Here is a 12,749-nt window from a genome sequence, read left to right on the forward strand (position 1 = left end):
GGGTTTAGAGTGTCATTAGTATGTCGTCCACAAACAGTGTGAGTTTATGTTCTCTAGTGTATGTTTTGATTCCCGCAATTAATGGTTGTTGTCTAATGAGTGTTGTGAGGGGTTCAAGTGCTAAGGCATATAAAAGGGGAGAAAGGGGGCATCCCTGTCTGGTTCCATTCGTGATTTTGAACGGGTCAGACAGAAATCCCGCATTGGTGATTCTAGCAGTGGGGCTGCTGTAGAGTGCCAGCAGGGTATTCATGAATTCTGTGGGAAAACCAAATTTCTCTAGCGTGGCTCGGAGGAAGTCCCAGTTTAACCGATTAAGGCCTTTTCGGCATCTAATGATAGGAATAGACCGCCTTTTTTCTGTTTTTGTAGATGATATATGAGGTCTAAAATTTTCCTGGTGCCGTCTGTGCCTTGTCTGCCTTTTACAAAGCCTACTTGATCTTCATGTTCTATTGTGGGGAGTATTGGGGCTAGCCTGTTGGAATAAATTTTAGCTAATTATTATTATTATTATTATTATTGCCATTTATATAGCGCCAACAGATTCCGTAGCGCTTTACAATATTTTGAGAGGGGGGGATGTAACAATAAATAAGACAATTACAAGAAAACTTACAGGAATGATAGGTTGAAGAGGACCCTGCTCAAATGAGCTTACAGTCTATAGGAGGTGGGGTATTAGAAACATTAGGATAGGAAATATCAAGTAGGAGTGAAGCAGAGCTGGAGGAGAGAGCAAAGCACTATCCCATAGGAGAGCAAGCGACAGGTATGTAAGGGAGAGATTACTCTGGGAGGCCATACGCTTTCCTGAAGAGATGGGTTTTAAGGCCCTTCTTAAATGATTGAAGACTAGGGGAGAGTCTGATGGCAGTAGGCAAGTTATTCCATAGGAGAGGAGCCGCCCGTGAGAGGTCCTGCAAGCGTGAGTTGGCCGTACGGGTGCGAGCAGCGGTCAGGAGGTGGTCGCGGGCAGAGCGGAGGGTACGAGGAGGGGCATACCTCTGGATCAGTGAAGAGATATAAGAGGGGCTGGAATTGTTCAGTGCTTTAAATGTATGGGTTAGCACTTTGAATTGACTCCTATAGGATACAGGGAGCCAATGTAAGGACTGGCAGAGGGGCGAGGTGTGAGAGGACCGACTGGATAGGAAAATCAGTCTAGCTGCAGCATTCATTACAGACTGTAGCGGGGCAGTACGGCTTTTGGGGAGACCAATCAGGAGAGGGTTACAGTAATCCATGCGGGAAATTACTAGAGCATGGACAAGCTCCTTGGTAGCATCTTGCGTAAGAAAGGGGCGGATGCGGGCTATGTTTTTGAGTTGGAACCTACAGGACTTGGCAACAAACTGGATGTGAGACTCAAAGGTGAGACCAGAGTCAAGTATGACACCAAGACAGCGCGCTTGTAGGGATGGACTTATGTGGATATCACTGACTTGAAGGGAGAGTGAGAGAGGAGGATCAGTATTAGGAGGAGGAAAGACAAGGAGTTCAGTTTTTGAGAGGTTAAGTTTGAGAAAGCGTGACGACATCCAGTCAGAGATGGAAGAGAGGCAAGCAGTGACACGTTGCAGGACGGCCGGGGAGAGGTCCGGTGAGGAGAGGTATATCTGAGTGTCATCAGCGTACAGGTGGTAGTTGAATCCAAAAGAGGCAATAAGTTTTCCAAGAGAGGCAGTATAAAGAGAAAATAGAAGGGGACCAAGGACAGAGCCTTGGGGAACTCCAACCGAGACAGGGCGAGGGGAGGAGGTATCCTTGGAAAAGGAGACACTAAATGAGCGTTGGGAGAGATAGGAGGAAAACCAAGAGAGGACAGAGTCACAGAGACCGAGTGATTGAAGAGTTTGAAGGAGGAGAGCATGATCAACTGTGTCAAAGGCAGCAGAGAGGTCAAGGAGAATTAATATGGAGTAGTGACCTTTGGATTTAGCGGAGATTAGGTCATTAGTCACTTTGATAAGAGCGGTCTCAGTAGAGTGGAGAGGGCGGAAGCCAGACTAATAGTTTGATATCTGTATTAAGAAGTGATATGGTAGGCGTAGGTTTTGTCCTTTGTCTGGTATTTTTCCTGGTTTGGGTAAAGTGGCCACATGAGCCATAAGCATCTCTTTTGGCATTGTTCCTGTTCTGATTATGCACTGGAAAGTTTGTTGTATGTACGGGATGAGTGTAGTTGCGAAGGTTTTATAGTAATAATTCATTAGGCCGTCCGGTCCTGGGGACACCCAGTGGGTAGTCGGGAGATAGCAATTGTTATCTCTTCCGTCGTGATTTGTGCAGATAAGGTGTCTTTTTGTTCAGGTGTCAGGGTCGGTAACGGTATCTGCTTCAGATACTCCTTGATTTCCGCTGTGGTTGGCTGATATAGGGTTGTGTCGGTTTTTAGGTTGTATAGGGCACTATAAAAGGCCGCTAGTTCTTTGTTCATATCTTGTGGATTCCAAAGTTTTTGGTTAATTTTGGAGAGAATGTATGGGATTTTGGCGTTGGATTGCCTTTTGCGTAGCATGTTGGCCAGGAGTTTGCTAGCTTTGTTCCCTTGTGCATAGTGGGTCATTTTAAACTTTTGCAAGGTGTACGCTGTTTTTTGGAATTGCTGTTCATTGATTTTTGTAGTTAGTGCTTGGATGTGGGTAAGGAGGTCTTGTTGCCTTGTTTGGTAGTAGGCTTGGGTGGTGTCTCTGAGCTCCCTGAGTAGTTTCATAAGTGCTGCTCGTTTTTGTTTATTGAGATATGAGGCCCTGTGGATCAGTAGGTTTGTGTGCCTGCCACAAGGTCGGGGCCGTAAGCTGGGGGTCTGTGTTTGTGGTGAAGTAGTGATTAAGCTCTTGGTTTAGTGTGGAGATAAATTCTTGGTCATAGAGAAGCGAGTTGTTCAGTCTCCATGACCCTCTACCTTTGTATGAGAAGGCATCATTGAGAACCAATATCACTGGGGCATGGTCTGACCATGTGATGTCCCCGTGTGTGCACCCATGCGTTTGTGGTAGCGTTGGGCCAGTGACAAAGTAATGGTCTATCCTAGAGTGAGTTTTGTGTACGTGAGAATAGTATGTGTAATCTTTGTCCCCAGGGTGTAATGTGCGCCACACATCATAGAGGTTATGTTGGGTTAGAAGTTTATTTAATAAGGCGCAGGCAGATGTGAGGGATCTTGATCTAGGTGTTGTTGTATTTAGTGTCGTGTCCATATCGGGATCTAGGATATGATTTAGATCTCCGCAGTGTATTAGTGAGCCTTGTTGTATATTGCTTACTTTGGTCAGGAGGCTTTGCATGAACTGTCTCTGGTTGTCGTTGGAGCATAAATGTTCACTATGGTATATGTGACATTATTGAGATTACATATCAGTATGAGATATCGGCCATTACTGTCCTAGATTATTGGTTCGAATGCCAGCGATTTGTGCACCAGGATACTGACTCCTCTAGCTTTATGGCTATATGTGGAGTGGTATTGGTGTGGAAATTGTTTAAGGCCGAGGGACGGCACTTTCATTTTCTGGAAGTGGGTCTCCTGGAGACATATCACATCAGCATCCTGTTTTTTTTAGTTCAGATAGTAGCATTTGGCGTTTGTGGAGAGAATTTAGTCCCCGAACATTATGTGAGTATATCTTCATTATGGGGTGCGTTTAAAGTGAATTCTAGACTGAACCGTAATTGAGATAATGTATTAGTTGGTATTAGTTGGTGTAGTAGTAGGCTGCGATTAGTCAGCGTCGATGTGCGTTGCGCGGCTATCGATAAATAGCGTTGGGGTTGAGGTTCATAGTTGTGGACATAGAGATGCCGTGTACAGTCACGTGTTTTGCAACCTGGGTTAGGGAGGGAGGTAGGGACAAACAGTAGTCCTTCGAAGGACCTAACTATGTACAGTCGTGCCCTAGATTGGGGCTTGGTACTCCTTGTTAGTACCTGGGGTGTGGTGAGCATGCGTGGTTTGCTCACTAAGGAGGCTACCTGGGCTTATTTAGTTTATTAAATGGACCCTGGGTTTGCACCAGGCTGCGTTCCCTGGTGTGGTATGTGTATATTTTGCCCTGGTCGGCGAATGCGCAGCCCACTCCAGGCTGACGCGGAAGGGGTTTCAGGTTTAAGGAGGTGACGTTGAATTCAGATGGAGGAATATATAGGGCCCATATCATACATTTATACAGTTGCGGTGTAGCATTAAATAAAGTCAGTCAGGTTCCCTTGCGCGTCAGAAACTAAGTTGTCTGAAGCTTCGTCTGGCCCTTGGGGCTTCACTATCATTGTGTGTCTGGGGTCACCTAAGCCCTTCAGTATGAGCTCTTTTTTTTTTTTTTTTTTTGAGTCTCGTCCAGTCTATCGACTCGGTCTGTTAGGGGCTATAGTTGATACTTGGACCCCTGAATTGATAATCGTCGTCTCAGAGAGTGGGTGCTTTTCCCGTCCGGACTTATTAGGGTTAAGCAGGTTGTCAGAACCCTTTATTGTCAGATAGTGCAAGTGACAGGTAATCCCTCAAGTAGGGGGAAGATATACATAGGTAAGTTGGGGTAGAGCTCTCGGCGTTCCGGGGTTCAGGTGTGTATTGGCGCTATATGGGTAATTCTCAGTAAATATCGCGGGGTGGTTCGGCAAAACATATTAAACCATAACTATTAAAATAAAGATCATAACATCATAACAGCTAAACAGTAGTCAGCATAACAGGCAAAGTCAGTGTGGTATAAATACATTACCAGCCAGTACATGCTGAAGCATATGAAAGGCGCAATGTGGCTGGTAGTAGTTCATGGCTGCTATGCCTGTCGCCACTCTTGCTGCAGCTTATTTGCTTCTCTTGGTGGCTTGCTTGGTCGAGGGAGCTTCCACTCTTGGAGAAGCTTCTCCCCGTCGTCTGTTGAAAGTAGAACTTTTGTCGTGCCGTCTTTGGAGATGAGAAGTTTAAGGGGATATCCCCATCTGTATGCGATTTGGTGTTGCCTGAGGATGGTGGTGATGGGTTGGAAGGATTTTCTCCTCCGCAATGTTGCCGCTGACAGGTCAGGGAATATCTTTATTTCGGCATATTTGCTGGGGATTTCCTTGTTGTTTCTGCTCTGTTATAAGATGAGCTCTTTGATGTGATGATAGTGGGCACACAGGATGACATCTCTGGGTTTCGAATCTGGCAGATGTCGTGGCTTAGGTATCCTGTGGGCTCTATCTAAGAGCAGCATATCCGACGGCGTGTCTGGCGACAGGGCGTGGAAGAATACGTGCAGGTAGGGCCGGAGTTCCGCTGGAGCCACCGTTTCTGGTATGCCCCGTAGCCGCAAATTATTCCTCCTTGCTCTATCCTCCATATCCATGAGTTTGTTCTCCAGTGTACAGATAGTGGACTGTAATGAGTCGACCTGGCACGCTAGTTGGTTGTGTGCACCTTGAGTCTCCTCCATCTTTTCCTCCACTCGGGAGGTTCTCGCACCCAATTCTCCTATATCCTTTTTTAAGCTTGCTAGGCCCGTTTTCCAGCCAGACATCATTTTGCTGGAGAATGCGTCAAGTTGCTCCAAGAGGAACTGCTTAGTGACCGGTTCTTCGAGAAAGGGATTTACCGGTTCGCCAAGAGGATCGCCGTCGTGTGATCCCTCCCCGCCATCTTGTTGGTGCGGTTGAGTCGCGTGCTTTGCCGGCGTGGCATTTTGGCCAAAAAAATTTTGTTTTTTGGCTTTAGTCATTTGCCTCTTCTGTTTAGGCTGCGACATACTGGTTTGCTGGGTATCTGGCTTCACTGTGTCGGGGTTTAGTCGCCTGTTTTCGGAGCCCATGTGCCGGAGCCAAGATTTACACGTCCATCTTGCTCCGCTGGTAGCCACACCCCGCAAACATAAAACCTTTTAACAACACCCATTTCTTTTTTTTTTTTAATTCTTTTTTTTTTGTCGTGCAAGCTTTACATTTTGCTTGAATAGCCACAACAGCTAGATCAAGCGCATCCGTAACAAGGATAACATTAGTATGGCATTTGCTATTACTGCACATTTTTAAGTGATGAAAATTAGACATTTAGGAAAACTTGAGCTTGTAAAGTTAAGAGGTTACGACAGCTGTGACAGGTGCGTTGCTATATTTATGTAACGTCTACGTGGCATTGATAAGTACTGTCGTTTAGTGCCTGGTATTAGTCAAACTTAGAGTGGGACAGTAACTAGGAGGCTTATATAAAACCGTTACGTCCGCCTGGTTGGTGGCGTTATCGAGGGCGGTGGTGCCGCGGCGGGCGTTGTAGGAGCGTACCGTATCAATTACCGCTGTTAGAGAGTGTGCTACCTTGGGGTAGGGGAAATGTACCCATGCTAGTTCGGGTGCGTGGAGATTACTGTAATTGGCCGTCAAAGGGGTCGGTAGGTTAGGTATGAGATGGGCCGTGACCTGGCCTAGACCAACATAGGTATTTAGTCAGGAGCGTAGTGCCTAGGACGGCGTATAATACAACTCCTCGTTAGTGAGCTAAAGCCAGCCGTGTGCTGTTTGGAGTTGGGGGGGTGGGTGATATATTGGAGCCCGCTTTCCGGGCAATCCCGGTAGTTGTAATGTAAGAGACAAGAATGAAAAACATAGGATAAACTTAAACATTTTAAGCAAAACATATTAAACTTGTGAGCCGTGTTAGACTGGCGGTGGTGGTTCACGGAGTTTCCTTCCTCTGTGCGCCCCCTGATCCAGAACAAACGGAACAATGTTGGCTGGGTCCCATGTTGTTGTGGCTGGAGGGGGGTTATGTAGGCCCAGTTTTGCCATTACAGTGTCCATCTCTGTTATAGCGTTGACTCTGTATTCAGTGTCCTGGTGTTGTACTATAAGCACATGAGCTGGTCCCCAGCGGTACGTCGTCCCTCTGGCCGCCAGTGCAGTCGTCAGTGGTCGAAGGGATTTCCGCCATTGCAGGGTGGTGCGGTATAGATCAGCGTAAAATGTTATGTCCATGCCCTCGAAGCTAAAGGGATTTTTCCCTTTAATGGCGCCCATGAGCGCAGCTTTGTCTTGCCCATTCAGTAGTTTGACCAGGAGGTCCCCAGTAGCGGTGCCAGTGAGTTGTGGTGGCTTTGGTAAACGAAACATGCCCTCTAGCTGTATCCCTTTTGCTTGCTTGGCGGGCAGCAGGGTTGCAAACAGCCTGCGGAGAAAGTGAGGTAGCTCTGCCGGGGTCAGCGAGTCAGCTATACCTCGGATTTTAATGTGTTTCCATCTGCGTTTGTCCTCCATGGCAGCTAGTTGGTGGGACAGTGCAGTGTGGGCTGTGGTGAGTTCCCTCACCTGTTTCTGGAGGTCTGTCACCTGGGTTATGTGAGCTTGGGTGAGTTGTTCAATGGTGGTTAAACGGGCGGTAAACTCTCTGACATCTTCTCTCACTTTGGATATCTCTGTCGATAATGACTGGCGCAAGCCTGAGAGGAGTGAGGTGAGTATCTCCGTGGTCACCGGGTGGCCCCCAGTCGGCTGGCTTGGTTTTGCCGGCTCTCGGTATTCTAGAGCCTCCGGACAGTGTAGTGGGAAATCATCCGTGCTGTCGGAGTATTCATCCATGTCGGCCGCCATCTTAGGCCCCGCTGCACCATGCGGCCTCCGGAATAGTTCGCCGATATCGGCGGATTGCCGCGGCCGATCCGGGCGCAGTTTTTTTGTTTTCTTTCCCATTTGTGTTGGGGTGCTGTAATGCTTCTTGCAAAGCGGTAGGCAGTGTGTTTGGTCGGTTTTTGGGGTTTTAAGGCGTCCGATCGTCGGAGAGCTGCAGGCATGCGACTGATCGGGCTGAGTGCTGGCTCTGCCCCCCAACAACACCCATTTCTTATGGAAACCACTCCAACTCTTTGGCCCCCCCAACCCCAACTATACAAAGTAGCATGTCACCCACATCTTACAATGCCAGCTTTGCCCCCAAAAAGCTCATCAGTGCCATCTTTGTGCCCAGTTTCCCAGTGCCTTCTCTGTGCCTATACTGCTACCCAGAGCCATCTGTGTCCCAAAATAGCTAATCAGTGCAGTCTTTGTCTCAACATAACTAATCAATACCATAGTTGTGCACAAATAGCTTATTAGTGCCATCTTTGTGCCCATAGATGGCGTCAATTACATGCTGTGTCTTACATATCAACGAAAAGACAGTGTTTATATTGCTGCCTAGTAACACCTCTAGTGGCCATCACTCAGATGACCACTAGAGGTGCTTCCAGGGGCAGGGCTACACAGTGTACAGTACCTACATTCAATGTCTCCACGATCTACATAGGGGCGATATATATAGATGCATTGATTCTCTATGAGGAGGTACTGATTAGTGCATGTGCAATAGCCTGGCTTGGTGCAGTTCATCAAGATTGGTTATGTCAGCCACGGAGGTGGAGCTAGTCACGGCGAGACCGCCACAGCCTAATTTGGGGCGGAGACAATCTCGGAGGGATCCGTCCAGGATCGGCCCTGAATATATATATATATGTATATATATAGATCTTCATTCTAAATTTATTTTGATATCAATATATATATATATATATGTATACATATATATATATTTTTTTTAGTATTAAACGGACACTATAGTCACCTGAACAACTTTAGCTTAATGAAGCAGTTTTGGTGTATAGAACATTGCCCCTGCAGCCTCACTGCTCAATCCTCTGCCATTTAGGAGTTAAATCCCTTTGTTTATGAACCCTAGTCACACCTCCCTGCATGTGACTTGCACAGCCTTCCATAAACACTTCCTGTAAAGAGAACCCTATTTAGACTTTCTTTATTGCAAGTTCTGTTTAATTAAGATTTTCTTATCCCCTGCTATGTTAATAGCTTGCTAGACCCTGCAAGAGCCTCCTGTATGTGATTAAAGTTCAATTTAGAGATTGAGATACAATTATTTAAGGTCAATTACATCTGTAATTTAAAATTCTGAAAGTGAAACCAGTTTTTTTTTTCATGCAGGCTCTGTCAATCATAGCCAGGGGAGGTGTGGCTAGGGCTGCATAAACAGAAACAAAGTGATTTAAAAGACCACTCTAGGCACCCAGACCACTTCAGCTTAATGAAGTGGTCTGGGTGCCAGGTCCAGCTAGGGTTAACCAATTTTTTCATAAACATAGCAGTTTCAGAGAAACTGCTATGTTTGTGAATGGGTTAAGCCTTCCCCCTAATCCTCTAGTGGCTGTCTCATTGACAGCCGCTAGAGGCGCTTGCGTGATTCTCACTGTGATTTTCACAGTGAGAGCACGCAAGCGTCCATAGGAAAGCATTATGAATGCTTTCCTATGTGACCGGCTGAATGCGCGCGCAGCTCGTGCCGCGCGTGCGCATTCAGCTGACGGGGAGGAGAAGAGGAGGATCGGAGGAGGAGAGCTCTCCGCCCATCGCTGGAAAAAGGTAAGTTTTAAACACTTACCCCTTTCCAGAGCCCGGCGGGAGGGGGTCCCTGAGGGTGGGGGCACCCTCAGGGCACTCTAGTGCCAGGAAAACGAGTATGTTTTCCTGGCACTAGAGTGGTCCTTTAACTCCTAAATGACAGTGAATTGAGCAGTGAAATTGCAGGGGAATGATCTATACACTAAAACTGCTTTATTTGGCTAAAGTAATTTAGGTGACTATAGTGTTCCTTTAATAAACTGTTATTTTTTTTAGTTATTTTTTTGTAAATGGAGCAAGTAAATAGCGTGTACGCAGTGGCAGATCCGGGGGGGGGAGGCGCAATGGGGCAATTGCCCCCCGGAGAAAACAAAGGGTCTCCCTCTCCCCTGTCAGCACATGCAGGCGCTAGCCAGTGGTCTATCCTGGTTTTGTGCTGTCCTAGGCAGGACAAAACTCAGGCGCCCCCCTCACACCCCCCCCCGCGCCACCCCCACCCAACCCTTCCCCCGCCCGGCCTTCTAAATACACACACATTCACTGACAGATACGCATACACTAGCTAACAGAAACACACACTTACACTAACAGACACACACACAGTCAGATACACACACACACACTAACAGGCACACACTCCCTCACTAGCAGACACACACACTCACTAACGGACACACACACTCACACTAACAGGCAAACACACACACAGTCAGACACACACACTAACAGACACACACACTCACACACAGACACACACACACACACACACACTCACATTAACACATTTTTTTTTTATTTATTTAACCTCCCCCCCCAGCCTCCTTACCTTTGGGAATGCTGGGGGGTGGGGTTCTTTTTCTCCCTGGGGGTCCAGTGCCTGCCTGCCAGGCGTGCGGGATGCTGGGCGGCTGGCGAGGGAGCACTTCCTCTGAGCTCTCTGCTCAGCTCCCTCGCACGCTGCAGAGTGAGGCTGGGAGACGGAATATTACGTCATCTTCTGGCTCCCAGCCTCACTCTGAGGCGCGCGAGGGAGCTGAGCAGACAGCTCAGAGGAAGTGCTCCCTCGCCAGCCACAAGGCTAACAAGGTATTTGCCCTGGGCATTTGGGGGTGGCTTTTTTTGCCGCCCCCTGGAAAATGCCGCCCAAGGCAAATGCCTTGTTTGCCTCGCGGCTAAAACGTCCCTGGTGCTAGCCCTGTAATGTGCCTTCACGGACAGGAGGGGAGGTCAGAGACCTCCCTCCCCGGTCCACAGGCACTGTGCTGGCAGCCGGCAGGGGAGGTAGTGAGAGAGGACCCGGGAGCTCAGCCTGCAGCTCCTCCGGGTCCTACTCTTGCGAGCACGGACACACATACACTGCCCCCCCATACACAAACACTGCCCCCCATACACACACACTGCCCCAGACACACATACACTGCCCCCATACACACACACGTCGTTTATGACCGACTCCATGAGGACGGCATTGAAAGCATATTACAAAAAGTATAGATTTGTATAGAAATTTGCACTTTTATAAATTAAAGGGTTACTCCATGAGCATTAGTTCTATCCCGCTGGCTGACATCAGCGGGGGAGGAGCAGAGACAGTACCCTAACCTAAGTTGAGTGACAGAAGGAGTATATAACCCCTTTTGCACCACAGGGAAGGGGGCAAGAAGAAGGTGGGGACTATAGGGAGCTATAGTTCCAGGAAAAACTACAGTTTCCCTTTAACTCAGTGGAGCTAAACTCAAGAGGCAACCAAAACATATTGGAAAGTCTGTGATTGGACAGCCACAGAAAGTCTTGGCATGGTTAGAAGGGGAGAGCTTGCAAAGGCATCAGATAGGAGACAGTGGCGGATCCAGAACCTGATCTCGGGAGGGGCACTTGTAGATTATTTAAAGAAATAATCCAGGCACAATAACCACTACATCTCAGTGTAGTAGTTATGGCGCCAGTAGTGCCAGGATCCCATCCCAGAGTAAGTAGTCAAACCGTTTAAGAACAGTTTGACAACTTACCTGGGATCTGCTGGGATATTGGGCATAGGAGCAGTGGTATGTGTTAGGGGTGAAGTGTGTGTGAAAGGTGCAGTGTGTGTGTGAGTGGTGAAGTGCGAGTGCGTGAGGGCGGCAGTGTATGTCAGGGTTGCAGTGTGTGTGTGTTAGGGGGCAGTGTATGTGTGGGGCAGTGTGTGTGTGTGTGTGTGTGTGTGTGAGCGGTACAGTGTGTATGTGAGGGTTGCAGTGTGTGTGTGTGTTTGGGGCAGTGTGTGTATGGGACAGTGTTTGTGGGGCAGTGTGTGCAGTGTGTGTATGGGGGGTAGTGTGTGTAGTGTGTGTATGGGGGCAGTGTTTGTGGGGCAGTGTGTGTAGTGTGTGTATGGGGGCAGTGTTTGTGGGGCAGTGTGTATGGGGGCAGTGTTTGTGGGGCAGTGTGCGTAGTGTGTGTATGGGGTAGTGTGTGTAGTGTGTGTATGGGGGCAGTGTTTGTGGGGCAGTGTGTGTAGTGTGTGTATGGGGGCAGTGTTTGTGGGGCAGTGTGTGTAGTGTGTGTATGGGGGTAGTGTGTGTAGTGTGTGTATGTATGGGGGTAGTGTGTGTATGGGGGGCAGTGTTTCTGGGGCAGTGTGTGTAGTGTGTGTATGGGGGCAGTGTGTGTAGTGTGTGTAGTGTGTGTACGGGGGGCGTGTGTGTAGTGTGTGTATGGGGGTAGTGTGTGTAGTGTGTGTATGGGGGGGCAGTGTTTCTGGGGCAGTGTGTGTAGTGTGTGTATGGGGGCAGTGTGTGTAGTGTGTGTAGTGTGTGTACGGGGGGCAGTGTGTGTAGTGTGTGTATGGGGGCAGTGTGTGTATGGGGGCAGTGTGTGTATGGGGTAGTGTGTGTAGTGTGTGTATGGGGCAGTGTTTGTGGGGCAGTGTGTGTAGTGTGTGTATGGGGGTAGTGTGTGTAGTGTGTGTATGGGGCAGTGTTTGTGGGGCAGTGTGTGTATGGGGGTAGTGTGTGTAGTGTGTGTATGGGGGCAGTGTTTCTGGGGCAATGTGTGGTAGTGTGTGTATGGGGGCAGTGTTTCTGGGGCAGTGTGTGGTAGTGTGTGTATGGGGCAGTGTGTGTAGTGTGTGTATGGGGGCAGTGTTTCTGGGGCAGTGTGTGGTAGTGTGTGTATGGGGCAGTGTGTGTAGTGTGTGTATGGGGGCAGTGTTTGTGGGGCAGTGTGTGTATGGGGGTAGTGTGTGTAGTGTGTGTATGGGGGGCAGTGTTTCTGGGGCAGTGTGTGGTAGTGTGTGTATGGGGGCAGTGTGTGGTAGTGTGTGTATGGGGCAGTGTGTGTAGTGTGTGTATGGGGGCAGTGTTTGTGGGGCAGTGTGTGTATGGGGGTAGTGTGTGTAGTGTGTGTATGGGGGG

Source organism: Pelobates fuscus, chromosome 2 (assembly GCF_036172605.1).
Source record: "Pelobates fuscus isolate aPelFus1 chromosome 2, aPelFus1.pri, whole genome shotgun sequence".
NCBI classification, from domain to species: Eukaryota; Metazoa; Chordata; class Amphibia; order Anura; family Pelobatidae; genus Pelobates; species Pelobates fuscus.